General features: G+C 46.3%; 1 protein-coding gene across 6 annotated transcripts in view; it reads right to left on the bottom strand.

Moving 5' to 3' along the window:
- The window catches only part of LRFN2 (leucine rich repeat and fibronectin type III domain containing 2), a 2,062,896-nt gene that overhangs the window by 369,418 nt on the left and 1,666,623 nt on the right, over positions 1–26,855 (bottom strand). The gene's annotated exons all lie outside the window — the stretch shown is intronic.

Raw genomic sequence — 26,855 nt, 5'->3', positions numbered from 1 at the left:
CGTGGGATCTTCAGACAAGCTCTGACCGGAATACATGCTAGATCACGGCCCTCCACGGAAGGCTGGTGCACACTCAGGTAAACGACCAGGTTGTAGCCCTGAAGCACCTCACATTACATGGAACCTGGCAACAGACACCTCAGAACGCTCCAACTAGCTCTGCACCATCCTGTAATGTCTCCGCGATCAATTTTAGCAAAATGAAATCTTGTATGTTTCCACTGCTGGGTCTACGAGGGATGGCCATAGAAAATTTACCGGAGGTGGGCGTTGGATGGCAGCTAGAAACATTTAGGTACTTAGGGGTCAATATTAAACACACATCTGAACTACTTCACAAATGTAATACAGCAGCTGTAATAATAATTAATAATAATAATTTAGCAATTATATAGCACTACGAAGCCTCAGGTATCTGAGTGCTGCTTATTATTACCCATGGTGTGTGGTGCTCATTTATCGACCTCGGAAAGATGAAAGGCTGAGTTTGGCCCTGCCGGGATAATTTTGCAATTATATAGCACTACGAAGCCTCAGGTATCTGAGTGCTGCTTATTATTACCCATGGTGTGTGGTGCTCATTTATCGACCTCGGAAAGATGAAAGGCTGAGTTTGGCCCTGCCGGGATTCGAACCTGCGTTAGAAGGATCTGCACTGATGTCAAAGCGAGCGCTCTACGCTGTGCCACTTGACCGGCTCTAATGAAAGGCCTGAGGGGCTCAATGAAGTTTTGGTCAAAACTACCACTGTCAATGATGGGGAGGGTATCAATCACCAAAATGATTATTCTTCCAAGGTTTCTATACTTTTTTCACACTATATCCTACTACTTCAAATCACCTTTCTTTCGGACACCGGAGAAACTGATCCATGAGTTTTTATCGGGAATGACCCGACATAAAACATTGCTGACCACGTTGACGCTGCCCTATAAAGAAGATGGTATACAACTCCCAGACCTGGAAAGGTATTACATGGCGGCACATCGCCAAATTGCTCTCAAATGAGACCACTACTGAAACTGGGCTTGTGCACCACTTGATCGCCCCGATTCATCTAAAGGAAATATTGTGGTCTCCACTCATTGGTCCGAAGAACGCACCCATGCTTATAACACTTGGTTGTCAAATATGGAACAGGGCACAGTCAGTGCTCCGTCTGAAACACCCCTATTCCCCCAGCATCCCGGTCATGGCAGATGTATCGAGGGTGGGCACTGAACTCCCCACGGTGAGACACTGGGAGAGGCTGGGGCTCTATACCTGGAGGGATATGTACGAGGAAGGGAATTTGAGTCACTATGCGAGCATGAGGGTTACTAAAAGGGCAATTTCTGTGGTAGCAGAGAATTAAACATGTGGCCAAAGGGAAGTTGGATAATTGTCCTGAGGAACCAACAGGTAACCCATTGTTAGCTGAAATGCATGGTTTAGAAGATGGTTGGAGGCCTGTGTCTAGGATATACAGTAGCTGTCTGACATACCTAATCTCAAAAGTATTATACTAAAGGAAAGGTGGGAAAGGGACCTTGGGAAGGCTATTACTGTGAAAGAGTGGGAAAGGGCACTGATGTTCCCTAAAGCAGTGTCCAGGAATGCCAGGTTTAGATTGATCCAATTGAATGTACTATACAGAACCTATATGACCCCACTTAAGGTGGCAAGTTTCAATAAGCAGGCTATGTCAACGTGCCCATGATGTGACGGAGGGGAGGTGGACTTGATGCACGTTTTGGAGGTGCAGGAAGGTACAGATGTTCTGGGCCGCAATAGAGCTAGCTTGCGGGAAGGCTGGTTTGAATAGATATGATTGGTCCCCAAAGGAGTGCCTTCTGGGCACATATCGCAGGTTAAGTAAAATTAAACATGCTGTGAAATGTATGGACATGGTCTGTATATTGGTGAAACGAACAAATGCAATGGCATGGAAATCGGCTGGAGGCCCACAATTTGTCAGGTGGAACAAAGAACTGGAACAATGGGCTGAATCAGAAACGACAGCCTGGGACACAAGATCCTCAGGCGAGGTGGGTGAAACCAGTGTCACATTCAAAGCATGGAAAGCTTTAATGAGAGACATGTTCCATCCTTCGGATGACAAACCACCCCGACACTAAAAACATATTTTTGCTACTTTCCTTGCAATTCAGCTTAGGATATGTTGCAATGCCTTCCCTGACACACCAACACCCACAAACTGAACATTATGGTCCCCACTACACACTCTCACGCGTGCCACAAGCTTGATGTGGCATTGCTTAGTTGTAAGAAGACAGTTATCGTTTTATTTGTATTTTTTTTGGTTTTAAGTAATACAATTGAAAAAAGATATTACGATGCATATGCTGTTGACCATTGTTGGTCACTGTATTGAAAAATCTAATAAAAACATTTAAAAACAAAACAAATCAGGTGGTTGACCCAAAGAGAATCCCATCCTATGCACCTCGCAAAGAAATGTGCACTGTTCCTTTTTGATTTCAGAAAGTGGAGTGTCTTTGGGGACCTCAAAGTACTGCCAGCAGAGGTAAGTTGTAAAACACCTGCAGCGGTACATCTTGGGTGGAGCTGGCTAATGTACCCATCCAACGTCCTCTTCTAGCATTTCTTCCTGATCATCAGGGAGAATGACAAGGTCAATCTCTTCATCGCTGGAGGGTGCCTCAGAATGTTGTGTCTCCAACTCCAGAAAAAAATAAAAATCAAAAGAAATCTGAATAATTTGCAACATTATACATCCTTGATTCTTTTTGGGTGATGGATAGAAACAAGTTTCAATTTTTTTTTTTTTAAACTTTTATTTTTGCTGGCAGTGGCAGTTGACATACACACACATCAAATCGAGAGTATGGTCTTTAAACATGACAAGGTACATTACACTGGGATGTTCACACACAGTAGCATACATTTGCAGATAAAGATCAGCTAAGTGCCATATTGGGGAGCACAATGTACAGAAATGGGGTCTAGGGCGAGCCATCCGCCAAAGAGGTAGCATCGAGAGCGTTGAGATAGCTGTTGAAGGCAGTCCAAATGTTTTTGGGCCGGGACCGGGCTGGGAGGGTAATAATGTAGTCCTCCTCGCAGTCACGGGACCAGGTCACCAAGTTCAACCATTTCTGGAAAGTGGGGGGTGCCGAGCGGTTCCAGTTTTGAAGAATACATTTTTTAGCAATTGCACAGCATACATTTAACAGCCTGGCCTCTCCTCTGGCGCCCTCAGCATCCCACTGACCAAACAACGCCCCCATCGGGTCAGGCTCAAGCACCGCATCACAGAGTGCGGACATGGTCTTAAAAATCTCATCCCAGAATGGGGCCAGGTTGGGGCAATCCCAGAACATGTGGAGATGACCGGCATCTTCCGCCCCACAACGGGGGCAGAGTCGCGTGTCGGAGTGGGCGAATTTGGAAAGTCTGCGTGGCGTATAGTATAGCCTATTCAGCAGCTTGTACTGCATAGTGCGATGTCGAAAATTAAGAGAGACCCTACTGGTGTGGGAGCACATTTTACCCCACAGCTGCTCTGAAATAACAACCCCCAGCTCAGAGGCCCAGTCCTCTCTCGCCCTGGGGGGCGGTGTTGCTGAAGCAGTGAGCAGGAGTTTGTACAATGATGAGACCACTCCCCGCGCCCCCCCGGAGTTAGCAATGTAGGAGATGGCAGGGTGGTCTGGGGGTTCGCTGGGGAAGGTGGGCCAAGCTGCCCGGAACGCTGCGCGGAGTCGGTAAAACTGAAGTAGCTCGAGTGGCGAGCCCGAGTGGGCTGGTTTCCACGTCTGTGGCGTTATGAATACCCCATCCGGGTAAAAGTCTGTAAGGGCCAGATAACCCAGGTCCCGCCAGTGCCGTGCCAGGGCTGAGTCATTCGTGGGTTCCAAACTGGGGACCCGCCATGCGGGGAGCCATTTGTAGTAAGGGTGAGTCTCAGGGGCAGCAGCGAATATCCGCCTCCAGGCAAACAAGGTGGTCTGGACGGGGTCTATGGGAGAGTCAGGTTCATATTTCCGGTGTAGAAGTAAGGACATAATGTTAGCACCGGAAGCAGCAATGATTTCAAGCCTGACATGCGGGCGGGAAGGAGGACCAGGATACCAGTATGTGGCAAATTGTGCCTGCGCCGCAGTCCAATAGCTCATCAAGTCAGGGGCCGTGAACCCGCCCCTATCATAGGGAAGGGTCATAGCACCCCACTTTTTCCGCACCGCGCCGGAATGCCACAAGAATTGGGCACACAGCTTGTGTAGATCAGTGAAGTAACTATTTCCAGGCCAGATGGGAACATTAGTAAACGTGTACAGGAACTTAGGGAGCAGTATCATCTTGACCAGCGACAGCCGCCCGGCCAATGATAAGGGAAGAGAGCGCCAGCGCTCTAGTTTGGCTTCGGCCAGTGCAGCCAATGTCACATAGTTGTCAGCCAGAAGGGTCTCCCTGGTCCGGGACACATGAACCCCCAGATATTTGATCCCATTGGGAGACCACCTGAGCGGGTATTCAGTGGCCGGGTGAAGTGTGGAGTGTGTGAGGGGGAAAAGTTCGGACTTTGTGTAATTTATAGTGAAGCCTGAAAAAGTCCCGATGCGGGTGATGTCCCGGAGGAGAGGGTCGAGGTAGAGATCTGGGTCCCTGACGAACAGAAGGACATCGTCCGCGTATAGGGAGACCACCTCGGAGGCGCCCCGGAGAGGTATTCCCCCGCGCATGTGTCGTTCCCTGATAAAGTCCGCCATAGGCTCGATGGCAAGGGCGAACAGAATTGGGGAGAATGGGCATCCCTGGCGGGTACCCCGGAAGAGAGGAAACAGTGTAGAAGTTTGAGAGTTGACGCGGACTCTGGCAACCGGGGAGGTGTATAATAATCTGATGTAGGAGATCATCCCAGGACCGACGCCCATGGTTTCCAGAACCAGCCACATGTATCTCCAGGAAACCATGTCGAAAGCCTTCTGGGCATCCAATGTCACCGCCACCGCACTCACGCTCTGGTCTATGCGGGCCATTACGTTGAGCAGCCGTCTAATATTGTGTGATGTGGATCTGCCAGGGACAAAACCGGACTGGTCCTCATGAACCATATAAGGCATGACCGGGAGAAAGCGATTAGCAATCACCTTGGCGAAGATCTTCGTATCTAGGTTCATGAGTGAGAGGGGGCGATACGAGCCACATTCATCGGGCGGCTTGCCAGGCTTAAGGAGAACCGTGATAACAGCTTCACGTAGGGATGGGGGAAGAGAGCCCAGGCGCAGGGATTCATTCCAGACCTCAAGCAATTCGGGGCCCAATATGGCCACGTGCTCCTGAAAGAATTCGGCCGTAAGCCCGTCGGGGCCCGGTGCTTTACCCTTCGGAAGGCTGGAAATGGCCTCCACTATTTCGTCCAGGGTGAAGGGGGAGTCTAGCTGTTCCCTTGTAGCATGGGAGACGACAGTGGTGGGGATCTGGGCAAGGAGCTCGCGCATCTGCGATTCGCTATGTTCGGGAGGCTGCGAGTACAGTTCGGAGTAAAAGTCTGTGAAGGTCTCTAAAATATGTTGGTCCGACCACTGGGTCGACCCATTGCTACCTTTGACGCAGGTGATTTGGGCTGGCCCCCACTCCCCCCTGGCCAAGGCGGCCAGAGTTTTGCCAGGTCTGTCCCCCTCACCGTATTTCCGCGCCGCCTGAGGTCGGCTAAAGTACTGCACCTCCCTGCCGGCCTGCTCGTTGAACAGCTTCAGTTCCTCACTTATCTGGGAAAGGATGACAGGGTCAACAGAGGTGGGGTGGGCCCGCTCAAGATCCCGCAGTTTGGCTTCAGATCGCGACAGGGAGGCCCTAATGGACTTGAGAACCCCGGACTCCCTAGAGATGGCTGCCCCCCGAATGAACACCTTGAAGGCGTCCCAGCGGACCCCCCGGGTGGTGTCCTGTGGCGAGTTGAATTCAAAGTAGGACCGAATATCCGACAGAATGTCTGCCTTGAAAACGATGTCTTGCAGGGCGGCCGATTTAAAGCGCCAAGTATTCATGGTGGGGGCTTGGATGCCCATGTTAATGATCAGTACGACCGGTGAATGATCAGACAGAGTACGTGCAAGTATACGAATATCTGAAACCCCACCAATGAGTTGGGCCGACAGTAGGATCAGATCAATTCTAGAAGAGCTATCATGTACCGATGAATAATATGTGTATTCCCGCGTTAACGGATGGAGAGCTCTCCAACTGTCCAGGATATCCAGTGACTTGCAGTGTGTCAAGAGCCTGCGCGCTGCACTCGCTAAGGGTCTGGGGGCAGAGCCAGTCCTGTCCACGGCAGGGTCTAAAATAAAATTCATGTCGCCACCCCAGATGATCTGTACACCCACGTATCCCAGGAGTATGGACACCACCTGATCAATAAACTCAGGGGAGTCTACATTGGGGCCATAAGTGTTAACGAGTAGGTAATCTCTGTTGGCGATGGCGCAATGGAGGATGACGTACCTCCCCCCCGGGTCAATATAGCTTCTGTGAAGAGAGAATTTAAGAGACTTATGAATTAGTGTCAGCACTCCACGGGCCCTTGTAGAGTAGGTCGTGAAGTACCTGAGGGGACCCCATGTGGGCGCAATGCTTCTGGCCAACGGGCCAGTGGAGTGTGTTTCCTGCAGGAGTAACACCTTGCAGTGGTGCCTATTAGCGTAAGCCATGATCCTGCGACCCTTGGTGTAATTGCTGAGGCCCCGGACATTCCATGTCATTATCGTCACAGCCATACTAGTACCCCAATCAATAAAATCCCATTGCGGAGAAACCAGAGATAGTGATCCACCGTCAGAGGACGCCAGATCCCACCTCCCCCAGTACCGGACCCCAGTGCAATGGTCACCGGATCTCCCAGTGACAGAGTGCCCATGACTGAAGCGGACAGATATATCTCAATAAGCTTAGTGAACATCCCACCACAGATGCTGAAATGCAGAAACAGAATGATGTACAATTAGAGCATTGCGATCCGGTGCGTGACCAGCTGTCAGTCCGCCACTGCCATTTTCGAAAACATGTCCCCAATCCCCACCCCAACCGCGTCCCACCCTCACTGCCCACCCCCAACTTGCAGTGTGAAACCCCCACCCCTCCCCGCAGGTATCTCCAGCTAACCCGACACTCCCCAAAGCATGGAGGTCGGGGGGCGACATCCAACAGGGATGACACCCTTCCCGTGCCCAACAGTGGCACCAAAGCAGCGGGAACCAAAAAACCAAGAACATTGCAAATGCAGCGAGGTGTGCTGTGGCCGTGTGGGCGGCTTTAAGGACAAATATGCATGACAGCAACGCCGTCAGTGACAGGTTCTGCAGTACCCGGATCAGAAGACAGGCCACCATAGCCAGCCGAGCACCTCGCCCGGCTGGGCACACAGGGGGCCTGAGACCATAGGACTGTTGTGAATTGTTACAATGACCACGTTCCGATTGACGAGTACCATGGACAAGATAGAGAAGGCCAGTTAGTGTGTGGCATCGACTCAGACATCCTCAGCCTGAGCTCCCGCCGGGGTGGGAAGCGGTAGATGCGCCTCGATGAATTTCACCGCCTCCTCTGGTACAGTGAAAAAGTACAATTTCCCATTGTGTGTGATTTTGAGACGGGCTGGAAACAGGATAGCATAGGGGACATTCCGTTCTCTGAGTAGTTTCTTGACTCCAATAAAGTGACGCCTCTCTTGCTGGACCGCTACAGAGAAGTCCGGGAAGATTCTCACTGTGTGAGACTCGAATCGCAGGTCTCCCTTCTCTCGGGCCAGGCGGAGGATAAGATCTCTGTCTCTGTAATTGAGAATCCTGGCTATGATGGGTCTGGGAATGTCCCCTGGCTTGGGTCTGGGTGACAGAGCCCGATGAGCGCGCTCGACGGTGAAGTATGGGGACATGGCGGGGTCACCCAGGAGGGACCTCAACAATGATTCGACCGCGTCTTCCATGCGACCCTTTAAGGCGTTTTCTGGCACTCCGATAATACGCAGATTGTTCCTGCGGGAGCGCGACTCGAGATCCTCACACTTTGCTTTCACATTCCGCATATCTTGGGACAGTGATGCCACAGTATCTTGTAGCGCATGTATAGCATCCTCATTAGTTGATATACGGTTTTCGGCGTCTGTGATCCTGGTCCCCGCCTGATCCACCCGTGTCTTTAAAGAGGCAACATTGGCATTGATGTCGTCAAGCTTCTCGTGAAAGGAAGCAAAGTTTTTGGCCATAGCTTCCATGATCGTGGTCAGGTCAGGGGCCGCAGGAGAGGGGAAAACGTTGTTCTCCAGCTCCTCAGTAATAGGTAAGTCCCGGTCAGCCTCCTCCCTCTGGACAGCCCTGGCGAATCTATCCATGGCACCCCCCTTGGAGGATCCCTTGGTCTTGCTAGGCATCGTGGGTTGGTGCGCGGGGGTGGAGTAAGCGGTGGTCCCAATATCAGAGAGAAGAGTGCGGGGGAAATACCAGGGGGGAGAACCCCAGCTGTGGGGGCCTCTCGGGTGAAGGAGAACAGGGCCCAGCGGGGCTGATTGGGGTGTGCTGGTGTTGGGCAGCACCCAGGGCCCACAGTGCGGAGAGGACCGGGCCGCAAAGGCAGGCGACCCGGGAAGCGAATCTGGGGGGGGGGGGGCGCCACTAAGCCAGTCTCGAGCGGGGACGTGGTGGGGAACGTCTCTGCCGATCCGCAGGCCGCGGTGTGCTAACGGGTCCCCCAGCGGGCCGCAGTCCGCCCGGGGGGGCCGGGCGAGGATGTAGGGGCCACTGGCAGCCGCTCCTTACCTTCCGGGGGCGCACCCCCCCGATCTCCCAGCAAGGGACCACAGCCAAGGCCCTCTCACGGCCGGCGGAGGGCCGGGATGCGTCCGCGTCGTCACCGGCCACGGCCCCCAGTCAGGCCGCTCCCGGGGGTGTCAGGCCCAGGACGCCTGGAGGCCGCCGCGACTCCGATCGGGCCGCAGTCCGCCCGATCGAGCGCCCAGGAGAGGTGCAAGGCCTTGAGGAGGGGGAAGGCCTCGGGCCGGCGCCGCGCACACCGCGGGGGAGAGAGCCAGTCTCAAGCGGGGACTTGGTGGGGGACGTCGCTACCGATCTGCTGGCCTCGGTGTGCTGACGAGTCCCCCAGCGGGCCGCAGTCCGCCCGGGGGGGGCCGGGCGGGGATGTAGGGCCTACCGGTAGCTGCCCCTCACCTTCCGGGGGCTCACCCCCCCGATCCCCCAGCAAGGGACCACAGCCGGAGTCCTCTCACGGCCGGCGGAGGGCCGGGACGCGTCCGCGTCACTGCCGGCCACGGGCCCCCAGTCAGGCCGCTCCCGGGGGGTGTCAGATCCAGGACGCCTGGAGGCCGCCGGGATTCCGATCGGGCCGCAGTCCGCCCGATCGAGCGCACAGGAGAGGTGCCAGGCCCTGAGACACCGCGGAGGAGAGAGCCGGAGTCAGGCCGCCCAGTCCAGGACCCCGAATTGGGTCGCCCGGGGTCGTAGAGGAGCCGGAATTTCGCTCGGCAGAGGCGCTGAGGTGTGGGGCAAAGGTGATGCAGAGATAAGCGTGTAACGCACAGTGTGGCCGCAGATATAAACGGATATCGCCCAGTCCCACACGGAGCTCAGGAGCTAGGCAGCCATCTTGGGCTGCTCCACAGCGCCACCTCAAAACAAGTTTCAATTTAAAACATAATTTTATATGGTTCTCAATTCACAGAATGTCTTCATAACTCAATTTTTTTGTTAAATCTCAATACTATAAAGTCTAAGCAATATATGATATGATATTTATAACGTGCTTAATACCCAGAGGTTTCTAAGCGCAGACCTGGGGATCAAACTTGTGCTACTCTCCGTCCTCTTGCTTCCATGTTGAGCACATTGCCCCTGAGCTATCCTCCCAAGACATATGAAACTCATGCACCTGTGATTGGAGATGAGTGACCAACGAAAAGAGGCAATATTTAAAAAATGTGTACGTAAAGAAGGTATTCTTTTCATTCTCTATTGAATTTGAGATACTTTAAAGTACTGGGATGAGTAAGAGCATTGAATGGGTATGCGATCTTGATTTGGGATGAGTGGAAATAAAAAACAGAAAACAAGGATTTCACATGTTATGAGTACTGTTTTCAGTATATGTGAATAATTACAATAATTAATAGTGTTTATTTGTATTGATACTGTTCTAGATCTCATGTCAGCACATCCCTCTTCCTCGTCCCAGTATTTTTGTAGATCTCGTATTAATACATAGGGCCTCATTACACGGTATGCGGTAACCATGGTGCTATTAGCGGCATGGTTGCTGCCGGTATTTTAACGTGTCCGCCTTGGTGGATGGCGGCATTACCGGCCTACTCCAAGGTGAGCGGGGCCGGTAATTCCCCATTCACCAAAGCACTTCCCCATTCCCATTTTTACCCCCATAGGGCTCAATGGGAATGGGGAAGGACCATTGATAAAACCAGCCGTTGAGGTGGGGTCCGGCAAAGGGACCTCGTAGTAAGACGGTAAGGGTTTACTGGTACCGGTGCCCTTACCGGTACCGGTAAACCCTTACCGCATACCGTGTAATGAGGCCCATACTCCTTAAAAGGATGTTTCTGTTTATTATGAGTAAGATATATGTGTTCAGTAGTAGAGTAGGCATGATTTAATGATATTTAGAGAACAGTAAGCATCTATCACCACATCACTCTTCCTCATTTCAGTTCAATGCTACCACCAACTCACTCTTTTTTGTCACAGTCCCCCACTGACTATGCCTTAGTATTCCTCATCACAGTCTCCAATTACCCCACCTCACTCTTCCTCATCACAGTTCCTAAATACTCCACCTCACTCATCTTCATCAGTGTCACCAACTAAACAACTTCAGTCTTCCTCTTCACAGTCTCCCACTAACCCCACCTCGCTCTTCCTTGTCACAGTACACCATTAGTAATCCCATCTTATCTTGCTGACAGAGAAACAATAACATACTTGATAAACCCGATGTTGCACAGCTCAAGAACAGAACTTTATAACAAGTCAAAACACTAGGTGTCTACCTTGATGCCAACCTCACCATGACCAAGCACATTAACGCCCTTTCCTCCTCTACTTCCTACACCGCTAAACTTATTGCTCACAGTCGCCAATTCTTGACACCCACTAATTGTATCACGCTGGCAAGAGCTTTAATCTTATCCAGACTCGACTACTGCAACGTACTCTACCTGGGTACCTCAAAAGCCAATCTAAACAAACTACAGCTTATTCAGAATAAAGCCCTTCGGGCGGCCCTTGGAATAAGGAAGTCAGATCATATCTCAAATATTAGAAGAAACCATCACTGGCTCCCCATCAAAGCCAGGGTCACATTTAAAGCCCTGTGCGTCACATACAAATGCATCCACTCATGTGTCCCCATCTACCTCAACCACGCCATCACCAAAAAAGTATCAAAGAGAACCCTCAGATCTAACAGTCAACTACTCCTAGCCATCCCCCGATACAAGACTACCAAGGCAGGAGGCAGTAGTTTCCAATATCTCGCACCCACATATTGGAACACTCTTCCCCTCCCCATCAAAAATGAGCAAACGTTCGCAGGCTTCAAGAAATCTCTGAAAACGTGGCTATTTAACCAAGACTAAAAGCCTCTTCCATGCTTCAGGAAATATCACTGTATTTAAGCCCTGCATTTAAAGTTGTCATGTATGATTATTTTGTATTCACATGCACTGCGCCCGACTGGCAATTTCCAAGAAATGTTTTAACTAAGCTGTCTGTAACATCGCCGTGGTACCTAAGGGTTTGGGCGAGTAACAAATGCAATAAATAAAATAAAATAAAAACTGAAATGACGTCAGGTATGTTAGCAGAAAAAAAGACATAATTACAGGTGGTAGGACTTATAGCATAACAACACACTTGAAATATAGTGAAAACTTTAGTTAATGGATAGTTAAGATGAATACGTTCAGTGCAACAAAACACTTGAAATTCAGTGACAAATGCAACATTAAGGTGAACAAATCTAATGCTACGAAATCCTTCAAATTCAATGGAAAAACTTTAGTTGAAGTGACATTAAGGTTCTTATTTAATGCAACAAACCTCCTGAAATGTTGCAGGTGCTGGAAGCTATGCCCCCTTCACTGTAAGGCCGCCATTGTGTGGCCACTAAGCGCACTGATTACATCACACATGACATCACTGGTGATATCACATATGAAATCACTTATGGCAGCATGAGTGACATCAGTAGTACAGCAGACCACGTGTTCAAGAAGGAGAGATGCAGCATTTAAAAAATGTGTTTCTGCATACAAGTGTCAATTCAGCTTGGCTGGAGTTTCAAATCAATAGCATATCAATATCAAAGTCAATAATACTAATAACGAGGATTTTACCTGAACACATTCTGCCATCAGCTTCACATTGCTACGTGAAATAAACATCTTTGGAAATGAGCAATGGAATTATGCCAATCAATAGGAGTGAGCAACTCCCCCAAAAGTGAATTGTGACATTGTGCATGTCAACTGAGTAGGGTTTTGCTTATGCTGTGTTTTTTCTTCTGGCTTTTTACATGTTTGCTTTAGAACGTGCAGGTGTTGCTGCAGTTGTTTTGTTTTTGGGCTAGGGCATTTGGTAGTGGGGGTGGCAGGGTGAGTTGGTGAGGGTGGGGCACATATTGGGTGGGAGGGGACCCCCCATTTCAAAGAAAAATACAATTCAGAGAAAACGACTGCAGCAAAAAAGACACATTTTAAATGCAAACATTTAAAAAGGCAGTGACGAAAACTCGTGGATCGAGGTTTTGAAGAAAATAACCAATTAGTTTGTCTCTCTCAATATGCTTAGATTTTGGAAAGGCTCCCTGTTAGATTTTAACCGACAGGGAGTTTTTTTTTTCTTTTTCTGGGAGCCTCAAGTCAGTGTTCCAGTGCACAGACAATCTATTAATTATAGAAAATGACAAATGCAATTGTAGACCATGACGCTCGGTCATCTTGTCCCTTACACGGCCCATCTAACTCCAGCACCAGCATTCCCCCACCCCCCCGGAGAACCTATACATGCCACCTCACCTTCTCTGCTATGGAAAATGTGTCCGCCTTCTGCTGTACATATGCAAGGTCAAGGTATGATTCCTAAAAACATGCCGGTCCCCACCTCATGTGTCCAGCTGTTGCCCTTATTCTACTTTTAAACACAAAATATAACCCCCCCCTCCATTCAAGAAATCGTGTTTTTTCTCTGCTTACATTTCCCGGGCATCTCTGTCATCAAATCTAACAATTGAAAGGAGGCAGAAGTCTATCATGGCATTCAATATGGGCCATGGACCTGCCAGCACAGGTGCATGTGGAGGGTCTTATTCTCTAAGGATACTCCCCTAGAGGTGTCATACCTTTCTAGCAGAGACCAGAAACATGGTTTGCCATGCACGTATGTGCTTGATTTATATGTTTAAATATTAAACCCAATGCATGTTGATAAGCATAATCAAGTGAGTCAGCTCATCTTTCAATGCATTGATTTCCTTGATCCAAATGTAGATAGCTCGGATCCCATTCCCATGTTTAGGTTCTGCTATTGATTCAGACCTATGCTACTTCCTGTCGTGTGTGCAGTCAAGGTAGTTCTGTAATGTCTTTGATATGATCCTTACCTCTAGTGTTTCCTTTCTGAATGTAGGTAGGAAGGGTAATGTATAGCGAGCTAGAATGAAAAGTAACAGTCTTTATTTTGCATTTTAAGCTTCTGACCAGAGCAGGTTTTATGGCAACCGAAACCTGGAATTAAAATAATCTGCTGTCCAAGTAAATGACCCGCAGGACACACCTTCATCGCACAATATGGACTTTTTGTATTTCAAAAATACTGTATGACACTGTCTGGGTAAGGAGTGCCATAAGGGGGGGGCGGATGAGTGTATAGAAAGCGTTTGAGTATACAAAGCGGATGAGTGCGTAGGCAGACAGGAGTTCATGCGCTGGGTAGACTGGAATGCATGCACAAGAAAGACAGGAGTGCACACTTATGGAACACATGAGAGCATGCGTGAGGCACACTGGAGAAGAATAGGTCAAGCAAGAATGAATGTGTAGTACAATCCCGAACGCCTGAAATGAACAAAATGAATAGAACGGACCTGCCCGCTCGGAACTGCGTGACATACATAATATGTTTTGGAATGCAGTGAACATTTGAAAGAGTACTTATCATAACACACCTCACGCCTACTCTCTCCCTTACATCACCACTCAACTAGAACACAGAGATACTATGACACCATTCGGTATAACTGTTCTCCCACTCACTCCACAACACTCTAAGTAAACACTGCTGGTTTCACACCCCACAGCCAGGCATTCTCCTCAGGCCTAACGCAGCCACATTCGTCCTGGATAAAGCCAGCCAGAGTGAACACATACTCCTGATCTCTCAACCACCACACCTACCGCTAAGAAGCAGCTACCACCTGAATTCCGCATCAGCTGCACACATACCTGGTGCACACACGCACGTTTGACTCTCTCTTCTCTCTCTACTGACCCGAACTTCGGTTCCCGAGGGCGTTCAACCTACCAGCGCCTTCAGACCATACCAATGGTATATAAGGCACTATATAAATGCAAAATAACATAACATAACATAACATAAAAATGAAGCATCACGATGACCCTTCCTCCTACCCCTGCACTTGCGCGATCTGAATGACACCTGGCCTATTAGGATCGTTGTCTGTCTTCCCCCTGTTTCCCCCTCCCTGCCTCGTCGCGCCTTGAAACACTTGTGTATAGGCGCGTTACAAATGCCATATCATATCATATCATATCAAATGAGCACATTGATAAAAAAAAGAAAAAAAAATGTTTAGAGCCATAATAATGTACGTCTCCTCTTGATCTCTAGTAACTTTTTCATGTTTATGGAAAAGGAGTATCGTTGTGGATACTCCTCACCTGAACCAAAATCAATTCTGCAATGATTTTGTCACAGGGTCGAGGAGTTATATGCCACTATGAGGAGATTGAAAGGATACGTCCTGGAAGGTCTACTGATTATTTTCTGGTACCACCGAAAACAAGAACATTATCCAGTTTCATTGTGTAGTTCTCCACCCTTATCCCAAACTCCACCCGTTTCCATTCCCCATGCAGTCCTCAAGGTCTTGGACACCCTTACCTGGACTGATCATTACATCTCAGTGCTCCTCCACGGTTTTCACTTCTTTGTATTTTGTTTCCTTGCTTCTGTGCTGCTACCGTAACACAAACAATGCAATTTCAGAATTAAACACTGGTTAACCATCATTAGTACCCGGCGAGGGTCAATCAGAGTGTAACAAACATTCTGATTGACCCTCGCCGGGGCTTTAACCGACTGGGAATCCCTCAGCCGGGATTTCTTTCATTTGTTGCTCGTGGGGCTGTGCCAGTCCCTCAGCTAACGAGAAGGCTTGAAACGGGGCTCCGAGCATCCACACAGCTCGAGGCTGACATCCTCCCCCGCTGGGGATTCAGGTAAGTATTTTCTTTCTTCCTCCCCCCTCCTCTGCAAACAATACAAACCCCACTTGCTTTCTTGTTTCTCCTTTTTTTCCTTTTTCGGGAGCGAATGCGCTGGGAACACTTCTGTCCCCATCGCGTCCATTCTCGATGGCCGCCATGGAAAGGGAAAACGGACTCCGTTTTCCCTTTCCCAGCAGCCATTTTTTGGACTTTTTATTTCTGCTCCGAAACACTGCAGCTATAGGGAGTCCATTTTCCCTTCCCATGGTGGCCATCGAGAGTGGACGCGCTGGGAACAGAAGTCCTCAATGGGACTGGGGGCTCAATGGGAATGGGGAGGATGGTAGCAGCGGTACCGTTTATAACGGTACCGCTGCTACCATCCTGGTTTGCTCGCGGGTGCTGGCATGCACGCCTGGTCAGACCACACGTGCAGGCTGGCACCCACGAGCAGAACTCGTAATGAGGCCAGGGTCGTAATGAGGCCCATTGTCTACATTTGAGAAAATCATTGATTCATGCATGGGAATACATAGATTTCCCCTGACTACATTCAACATGCAAGTAAAGAAGACAACAACCTGAGGTTAATTGTACATCTTACTTCAGCAGTACGATTTCAGGAGGACACACAGTTGCACAGTATTTGAACAAAATAGTTACTGTATTAAAACATGTTGCCACTAAAGACATTTTATGAAATGTGTATTATTTTGTGCATGCTGTGCTATTCACCAAGATACACCAAGATAGTTATTCCATGTCACGCACTCAGTGGCATTGTGCTGAAATGGAAAGCTAATTTAAATTCTTTCCTCACAGATGTGAAATGGTATCCAGTCATTTTATTGCAAACAAAACAGAGTGGTAAATTTGCCAGCGGACCATTAGACCGAAAACCATTGCAAACAATTAAATAAATAAAGAGTAGTGGGGTAAATGGTTAAAATTGGTTGGGATGGGGTTGGGGTGGCTTTAGAAGGTTAAACAAACGAGGGGCTTCAGGGGGAATCCCCAAATTAAAAAATAAAATAAATCAGTGTCTTTTGGGGTTTTGTCTGCGATTACATTTATCACTTTGTAATTATGGTCGGTAAGATCACATATAACCATGTGAAATGTCAGCTATCAAATACGAGTTCAACCTGCATCACAACTGAAACCGAGTAGCCCACATGCTAATGCCCTATCTCACCCACACAGCATGCCACCACTCACTGGCGTAGTGGAACCAGTGAGCCAAACAACATAACATGGCAAATGTGTAATGGGGGTACACACACAGTTTTTCACCAATAAAAATAACAATTGGCACTTCATAGCATCACCACAAAGTCAACACAAAAGGAAAATGACAGCCCCATTGTTCACTCACAAATACATTTTAAATATATATTAAAAGGACAAATTGGAGCATAGCAAATGGAATTTAAAAAAAGATCAGAACAACGGATGGCCAGGCCGCGCCTCCCCTGAAAACCCCCAATAGCAGCCTCCAGGTAATCCTTCTGGTTTTGGAGTTACCGGAACATCCCAATTATTGTATCCCACAGTGTCTGGAGGCTGGCACAGTGGCAGCAGTGTGCCTGGTTGGCACCAGTTTGGAAGGCATCACTGCACAACTGGTGCCCAGTTGTCTGTCCCTTAGAGAGACATGCAAACTTTAATTGAAACATAGATGTTGCTGTGCTGTTGGCTTAGGCTCCTTATTTTAACAAGAGAAAAGGAAGCATCTATGTGTACTGTTTATCATATTGTGCAATATAGTTTAGTATACAGTATTTTATAGCTAGTATTTCATTTGCAATTAGTTTAGACTAGTGTGGTTAAGGTTCCCAGAGTTTAGCGTTTGGAGTTTTCACAGTTTATAGAGGTAGAATTTAGAGTTACCATCTACAATTTGATATTAGTTTTCTGCGTTTTGTGTTTAAAAGCAAGTTAAAGGTAAAGGTAAGGGAAATGTTACATGAGGCACAGCATTCACAATGAGCGTTCTCTCTTCATTTATTACACTTAGCGCCATGATGCCCTTGTCGGTGGAGGCTGCACTTTATGCATCTGCATAACATAACTCTTCCTCCTGCTGTTGCGGCCTGGATTTCCCACGTGCTCTCAAAAGCAGGTCAGGCTCCCAGTGCAAGACATCTTCAACCAATACTGAACCTGATTAGGGTGTGTTTGAATCCGTTATCATCTTCATCTCAAAGGCCATCTTCTCCCTCAATGATTTCCTTGCTAAGGAGGGTGTATACCATCCCAAACCATTGCAGGATATTGACAATTAGACGGGTCACTTTCACCTCAAGAATGTTGTGTTCCTGAATGTGAGAAAAGTTATTGGAGGAGCTGGAGACAATGAAGCTTGGCCTCAATGTGAAGACCAGCACCATTCAGGAGCTCAAAATAAAGAGCTGTCTCTGGGGACCACCAGGGCAAGAACTTCTATGGACGAATGAGTCTCCTTTTGCACCATCTTGTGTTGGATGTGCACCATGACACGTTATCATCTTGTCCCCACTTCAATGATGAGGTTCGCAGTAACAAAAGAGGACAGGGAAAGGACAATGGGAGTTCTTTTAGTTGCTTGTTTATTGGATTACTGAGAAGAAGGTGCATGTGGGTTTATGGGAGTAGTAGTTTTTCTTTGTCTTTTCATGCCGCAGTTATAAAATGAAGACAAGTGTGCGTTGAATAATACTCGTCTCAGTGCCATTAATAGAATTGCGACTGTCTGCCTTATCCTAGGACTAATCAGAATTATCAGAAGAAAAAAAAAAAACTAGTAGTAAAGTATCCACAATAAGCACGAAAAAACCAAAAGATGTACGTACAAATAAAACCCCAAGTGCAATCCTTTATATCGATAGTCCTCCAGCTTCAATTAGAAACATTACTTTACAGATGCTTTTTCAATGTACACCTTTACTTTTACAATTGTTTTAGCAATATAATAAAGTATTCAAGAACTTAAACAACACAAGAACATAGCTGTATTTGTATACCTACAACAATAGATAACGAATTAAATCAGACATATTTCTCACACATAAAAGCAATGTTGTGTTCTTATCAAAGGCCATCTTCTAAGCCACAGATACCCAGTGGCAGTCACTGAAGGAAATCAATAGCCAGGAAAGCTATATGTGTTGTGTGCATGGTTGGACTTGCACTTCCATAATTGTCAAGCACACTATACATTAATCAGCACAGGTATGCACTTTTATTTTTTCCACTATATGTACTTTGTAATAATCTTTGCAAATGCGGTTATGCATGTTCATTATGTTCCTCTAAATATAAGATAGCAAGTGATATACTTCAAACATTGTATTATAATAATCAAGTCATTACTTGTTCAGTACTTTTGCATTGTTCCACACAATAAACAATGATCCCACAACACCTCAAGGGAATCAGCTGGATTGGATGTGTACACACAACTCGCAGTCAGCAAAAGTCTCAGCTGAGCCTTGCATTTGGTCTGACCATAGTTTGGTCACTTTTGAGATAATATTAGAACCTCCAGCTATAAAGCAGGAGAACCCTCCTGTGATAATCTGGAGCAGGCATTTCAAGAGCCTATGACGCGAGCAGCTAAAACCATGTCTACAACACATTTTTGAGTCATTTGCAGAAAAGGATAGCTGCAAGCTCATGTTATCGAAATACACCACACATTTGCAAATGTTAGTAGACAAGCATGCCCCATTAAAAAACAAGTCAGTCAGGAAAAATAATAACCAATGCAAATGGTACAACAATGAAATCAATACACGCAAACAAGCGAAACGCGCCAAGGAAAGAGTATGGCTACGGAACCAAACCCCAGAAAATAGGTAAGATTGGACACTTATAGATAATGAGTATAGAAAGGCAGTCAAAGAAGATACATTAAACTATTATAACACAGAAATCGAGGCAGCCGCAAACTCAACTAGTAAACTCTTTGAAATACTCAAGACAATTGAAAAACCCAAGGTGCTTTCACTACCTCATAACCCTTCCAAAGAAGACTGCGATAGAGTCCAAGAAGCTTTTGCCGCCAACATTTTAAAAGCTAGAAACAACATCACACAAGCAAGGGACACTATTAGCTCATAAACCCTCCCCATAGAAAACCCTTCATCTGAAAGTAGAGAAAGCTTCAGTTTTTCAGCTATCACGGAGAAGGATCTTTGTCTGTTGTTGGCCAAAATGAAACCTACCTCTTGTGCAGAAAATACACTTCCCACAAAGATCATATTGGACAATCAAGAACTTTTCGCACCCACTCTTACCAGAATAATCAACGCCTCGTTTATAGAGGGAGTAGTCCCAAAAATCATTAAAGAGGTCACAATAACACCCCTAGTCAAGAAAGCGGGGCTGGACCCTAAAGACCCAAACAATCTATGCCCTATAACTAATTTGAATTTTATCTTGAAGATAATGGATAAAATCGTCACAAACCAGTTGCAACAACACGTGGAAACTCATGATATGTTCCACAATCAGCAATCGGGTTTTAGAACAGCTCATAGCATGGAATCAGCTATGCTTGACCTACAATCACATATGCTAGAGTTGATTGACAAGGGTAAATCGGGCCTGCTCATGCTGCTGAACCTCAGTGTGGCGTTTGATCTGGTGGACCACCAGTTACTCCAAGCTGCACTAGATAAAATTGCAGGGTGCTCTCCACCAGCACTGGCTTGGATAGCATCCTTCCTGAGTGACAGGATGGCAAGAATTCAAAGGGGGGATACATTTTCAGAAGCAGCCCTTATCCTGTTTGGAGTTCCTCAAGGAGCCAATTTGTCTCCATTGTTCTTTAACTTAAACTTGCGTAGCCTCTGTGACCGACTGGAAAGCATCGGTGTATTTTTTACAAACTACGCCGACGATACACAGTTGGTCTTCGAATTAACAAGAGATTATGTTATAGATAGTGCCAAAATAGAGGAGGTTTATAAGGTTATCGACATTTGGATGCAGAGACACTGGATGTGCCTCAATAATAACAAGACAGAACTAATGATTTTTGGATCCCGTCAAGTAAGACCTGAGTTAGGAGCTCAATACAAGGAGTTTGCTATAAAAGAAGCCATCATCCCAGTGCTACCACAAGTTAAAACACTGGGGATGATGGTGGAAGCATCCGTGGGTGCCGAAGCCCAAGTCAACTACTTAGCTAAAACAACGCATATTACTCGCGCTTGCTAAGAGCCATCAGAACCTACATTAACAAAACAAACACTGCTAATATTGCACGGGCAATCCTACTGTCTCTCCTAGACTATGGTAATGCTCTGTTAATGGGAGCCTCTAAGAGGGAGATACAGAGATGTAAAGTCTTGCAGAATGATGCTGTCCGTATAGTTAAGAGAACCAAATTTGCGAACAAATATCGGCAGGAAGGAAGGATCTTCATTGGCTTAGAATGGAGGAGCGAGTCAATTTTAAGGCCATGACGATTGTACACAGATGCCTATTCGGTGTGGCTCCAACCTACTTTAAAGAATAATTCTTGCTTCACATACCAAAGAGATGCCTTAGATCTGCCGATGTAGGCCTCCTGGTGGTCCCAGAGGTCAAACGGGCAGCGGGTCGAGGCAGAGCCTTCTTGGTCAGGGCAGCCAAATTTTGGAATAGGCTTCCAGGAACCCTGAGACAGGAAGGAAATTACATCACTTTTAGGAAATCACTGAAAACATTCTTATTCCAGTGAATTCCAAGGAAACAGGGTACTCTCCAGGTTTAGCAATGGCTAACCTAGAATCCTAAACTTACTTCCATCATGCAAATCTTATTACTTAGGTCTTCCCTGCGCTCTGATGCCTGCGGGCTTTTGGCACGTTACAAGCATATAGAAATAAAAAAAATTGTTGTGAACTTCGTGAAAAACATACATGTGTGAAAGGATTTTTAAACTACAAAGACAATTGGAGAATAATTCAAATCCTGTAAAAATCAATGGTGCAGGGGAATATAAACTTTGGTAAACATGGAAAATGCCACAACTTTGAATAGCTGAACATAAATGCATGTTACATATCTTGTGAGTATTGGAAGCATAACACTGTATTGTTTGAAGGCAGGCTGAAAAGTATATTAGATTGCATGGCTCTCAATTGATGTGTCATCGTTATGAGCCAGTATCAAATACTTGCACAATTCTAAATAATACAGCTTAGATATCTTTGGAGGTTGGTACCAGAGTGAATCATTTTTTATGGCCTTACCAAGTACAAGCTACAGAAGGTGATGATATTCAGTGGCTGGAAGTGGCAGTGAATTTTGGTGGCCAGGTCAACTACTTCTTATGGGAAAGCACTGAAAGCAGAGACGCCATTTAAGGGTCACCAGGGGTTGCACTTGTGACCCCTGGGGTCTCCCTTGCTAACCCTGTGGTCTCTCTTGCTACCCCTAAAAAAAAGAAAAAACAAATTTTAAAAAAAATCACGTTTTTTTTTATTTTTTTACAAATTGAAGCTCCTGGCCTGTGGCCAATGTCATGTGGCTATTGAGCTATTTGTCTTTCTGGAATTCCATACAATCATTGCTCGACTCATTAAACGTTTATTTCAGGCACACTACAGAGGATGTGTCACTGATGTAGGGCCTAATTCACAGAACGTTTCCAATGGGACGGCACCATTATAAAATGCTTCCATGAATCAGGCCCTTCTTCTGTTCGTAAACACCTTACTTTCACAATGCAGACACAATCTTCCAAAAAGAATTTAGAGTAGAATAAACATCCATTTCGGAACTATGTATTTTTCTTTTCGCAAGATGCAGTTATAGTATGTTTTTTTTCTGCCTGGTGATCCATTCTTATATGAAATGTATATCACGTTACAGTAATACTGTAACCATATTTTCCATAGTGTACTTAGAAACAATGCTATGTGATGTCACTTGCTGTTTTGTAAAGGGATAAATGGTGGTGTTCCATGGCTTCCCGTGGTGGGTCAAATGTCATCACGTCCTGTGATGTCATCAGAGGTCAAGGGTGATGTGATGTCACTTCCACTACCCCAGGCATTTTGGTGAAATGACGTCCCTGTGGTAGGCATTTGGAGATTGCATTCTCTGTTGTGTTCCCCAGGCAAATCCCAAAATACCCAACTCTCGGGACCGGTTTCTGTACCATTACTGGCCACCAGTGAGTATGTCAGTCACCTTTACTCAGAAAAGGTGATTTCCATCAGAGTTCAATAGAAACACGTATTTCATACAATTCAAAAAGATAAACATACTGATACCACTTAACCTTCCTTTTAAAAATTGTCAATCAGCTTTTCATGTACATTCATAATAATAAATAGGATTGCCTTTAAAATATGTCCTTAATTAAAGATCTTATCATTCTCAATGATGACCTTCCAATATATATTGTTTTAAAAACCTTGCACTTCTTTCTGATAATGCGCTTAAAAAAATAACACCAAGCTTGTTGCCAATGTCATAGATCAGATTAACTTCATATATTGAATCTGCAAGGCTTGGAATTAGCCCAGAGGTTATTGTGGTAAGGCTGGCAGGAGCCTGGGAGTTGAGAGAATTGGGAAAACCTGAAATCATGGAGGGGGCGTGAAGAGGCATGTCAAAGCTGAGAGGCCGGAATGTACCTGTCACAAGAACCTCCTCAAAAGACTGCTTCTATTAAGTGCTTTAGACTAAGGATGGACCTTTGAATAAAAAGGTTTATGAACTGTTACTTTGGGGCAATCCTTGGAACATGTTGTATTGTTAGCATAGTGTAGCACACAGACTAAAGACGTATTAAGGTTAGAGGTGGGAACTTTTCTGTGGCCATCCACTTTTGTGCTTTTTCAATTAATAGGCATTTACTAATTTTGGCCACAAGTTGACAAGGTATCGTCTATTACTATCTGCCTATCCTTTTCTGCATATGTGTATGTAGATTTTGTTATATGGTGATCTGCTTTTCGCATTTCTTCAAGTTTGGTGTTTTGTGTTAATGCTGTAGTGCACTGAGCACTACGCCTTTTAACTTTGGTTTGATATTAATAAAAATGTATTGGTTTATTTTTGTACAATAGCAGTTTCGCGAGTGTTTATAGCGTCTTGAGGTGCATCCACTTGAACAGCAAGTTTAATTTCTCTTGTTCGAATTGAGATTCTTTATCTCCTAGTGTTCTGCTGTTTTATGTTTAAGGCTTCGCCTATGTTGAGGATGCACTAGAAATGGGATTGCGCCTTCCTCATACCTCCCTTCTTATGTTTAATTAGCTTCAAGCCTTCACCATCTTTTCCTCATTTATTGCTCTAATGACTTTCTCACAAACCGCAAAGTTAGCCGGTCAGATAGGCAGCGTGCTGAGTGCTTGTTTCGAACATCTGTGCGTAGCTTGCTGATGCAGGTTTGAATCCCAGTGCCGCCAACTCAGCCTTTCATCCTTCCAAGGTCGATAAAATGAGTTCCACGCAGTGGGTAATGTAAAGATCTATTATTACAGCGCTTTGATGCCCTAGGGTGGGCCTGTAATATATAAAAACTAGTATTATTAACGGAAATAATAAGCAGGTCAAGTGGCACAGCGAGTAGAGCACTCGCTTTGACATCCGTGCTAGAACCTGCCAACGCAGGTTCGAATCCCGGCAGGGCCAAACTCAGCCCATCATCCTTCTGAGGTGGATAAATGAGCACCACACACTGTGGGTAATAATAAGCAGCGCTCAGATACCTGAGGATTCGTAGCGCTATATAATGCCAATTTATTATTATTAATTGTGAAAACAGTCATTGACCTTCCCATTATCAACCCATGCCTGAAGAATATGATCCCTGAGTGAGAGTCATATAGCCAGTAGAGGCGTTCAGGTATTTCATGATTACGCAAAAGAAAATATGCAAAACTTGACTTGATACCATTAATGTAAACTGATATTTCAGTCACAGGGAAGATGGGCAACTTAATTTTAAGTATACAAAATAAATAAATGCATGTTATATATTATTGTACATATAATACCAACTGTAACATTCATGAAAAAATGTGCTCAGTAGAATTCTTCTGGGAGAGTGGACATAATCAGGCATATGCAAAATGAGAGGTGGGCTATGTAATATGTGTACATGCCATGCTCTTTTGGCACTGAAGGAGAGGGCAGTGTGCAGGCCTTCAACCATTTTAGAGCTCTATGCGGGGAAACATTGCGTATGATGTTTTTTCCCCTTTGAAAATATTCAAATTACAGATTGTTCATGCGTTCCAGAATATGTACTGGTGGAAAGGTTCAATGTCATTTTCCCTATGGATTTCACCACAGTGAGACATATGGCCTAGTTACGAGTTCAGAGGTAACACGCCGGCCGAACTTGTAGCATTGTTCCGCTGACTGATATCCCAATGCCACTAGGACATTACAAATTCTGGCTGCCCGCGATGCCAGGCGGTGGAAAGTGTAAGTCCCCATTCCCGTGGAGTCCCACAGGACTCCACGGGAATGAGGCTACGGAAGCACTGGCACTGTTGGTAACAGTGCCGGTGCTTCAGTGAAAACCATGCCTGCAGGGGCCGTTGCCCCTGGCAGGCCATTCCTGCTGGGAGCAACGGCCCCTGCAGTCCTACTTGTAATCTGGTGCACTAGAAAGGGCATCGGTACGCTGCTATGGGCACCCTTATTTCCGGACCCCTAGGCTTGTAATCATCCCAGATAGCATTACGGCATTACACTACAGTACCACACTGAGTACAGAGGAAAAGGCAAGATGTGGGAAACGTGGTGTGCAAGTCCAGAGCCATGAAGAACCTTAAGGCAACAGGCAATGTGAACAATAATGTATGCAAAATACACCCCCCCCCCCACCGCCTCCACCCTGTCACCTCTTTCACATTCATGCAAGTGGTATTGCACTGCTGGCAAATACACAGGGTACAGACCATTACTGGAATTGACTTTCTACGATGAATCTGATCCAGTTCTATTGCATCACCTCTTTAACTGCTGGGCTATTATGCATTTCGATTGAAATAGGGCCAGTATACTCGTCCTCAGCACTTAACAAGGAACTTGTGCAGTTGTGTGCACAACCGTCGCAAGAAGGAATATGCCAGTCACAGAGACCATCATGGTAGTCTTGTAATACCAATAGATGACGATTGTTTAAGACACATGCATGCATATTCGATGTTTGACATCTAAGGGTGGCGGTTTATCTGAAGGGCTGATGAATAATCACCTGGAAGAAAGAGAAAGCATGAGATGACTGGAGATCAGTGATTTTTCCACAAGGTCTATCTGTCATCTCTACAATGAACATTGACTAAGCCAGTCGTTTTGGCTGTTGTGCAGTGAAAGGTATTAAAGTATGCGTGTGTGTGTGTGTGCACGCGCGCGTTCACACGCACACTTGCTCTCCATCTCCCTCTGTTTCTCTTTGTCTTTCTTTGTCTCTCTCTTTGGCTCTCTTTACAAGGGTTCAGTATTTAGTATTTTATTTATTTCTATAGCGCACCAGGCCCAGGGGCATCCGGGCGCTTAACTTAGTTACAACAAGATGAAAGCATGACAAGGCAATGTGACAGAGTATTACAAGATTATTACAGGAAGATATACAAAATTTACAACATATACATTCAAATGGATATCGATAAGGCAGTGATTTACAGGATAGTTAATAAGGGATGCCGAGTAGGTCAAAGTGCAAGTAGGGCAGTAAGCTGATGTTAGCAGTCTTGGGCGGATAGCCATGCTTTGGTAAGGTATTTGAATTTCAGGAAGGAAGGTTCTGCTCTAAGGTCATTGGGGAGTGAGTTCCAAAGTTTGGCTGCCAGGATGGGGAAGCTGGTTCCACCAGATCTTAGGAGATTAAAGCGCGGGATGACAAGGCAGTTGGCTTGGGCCGCTCTGCGAGGTCTGGTGGAATTGTGGAAAGAGAATCTGTTTGCCAGGTAGCGAGGGGCTTGGTTGTGGAGGCATTTGTGTGTGAGAGCCAAGGACTTCAAGGAGATGCGCTGTGGGATAGAGAGCCAGTGCAGGTTGCGCCTGGTGTCAGAAATATGCTGGCGCCTAGGAATGTTAAGGGCCGCTCTGATCGCATTGTTTTGGACAATTTGTAGCTTATTTAAGTTGCGGAGATTAGTACCTAGATAGAGGGCATTACAGTAGTCAACCTTGGATAGAACAAGGGTCCTGGCCAAGGTTACGCAGTTGGCAGTGGTTAGGAACGGGCGACAGGCGGTGATGAGCTTGCAAGTAAGCGCTGCTGCAGATGAGACTGCGTTGGATTGTCTAGTCAAGGATAGGGTTGAGTCGATGTAAATCCCAAGGGTTTTCGTGTCCTTAGCAATCGGGATGGTATTCCCATCGATGGTGAAAGACTTGAAGGCAGGGTTAAGTTTAGTGAGTT

The sequence above is a fragment of the Ambystoma mexicanum genome, chromosome 4q, assembly GCF_040938575.1.
Source record: "Ambystoma mexicanum isolate Mex_15411 chromosome 4q, UKY_AmexF1_1, whole genome shotgun sequence".
Taxonomy (NCBI): Eukaryota; Metazoa; Chordata; class Amphibia; order Caudata; family Ambystomatidae; genus Ambystoma; species Ambystoma mexicanum.
This window is presented reverse-complemented; position numbering and strand designations above follow the sequence as displayed.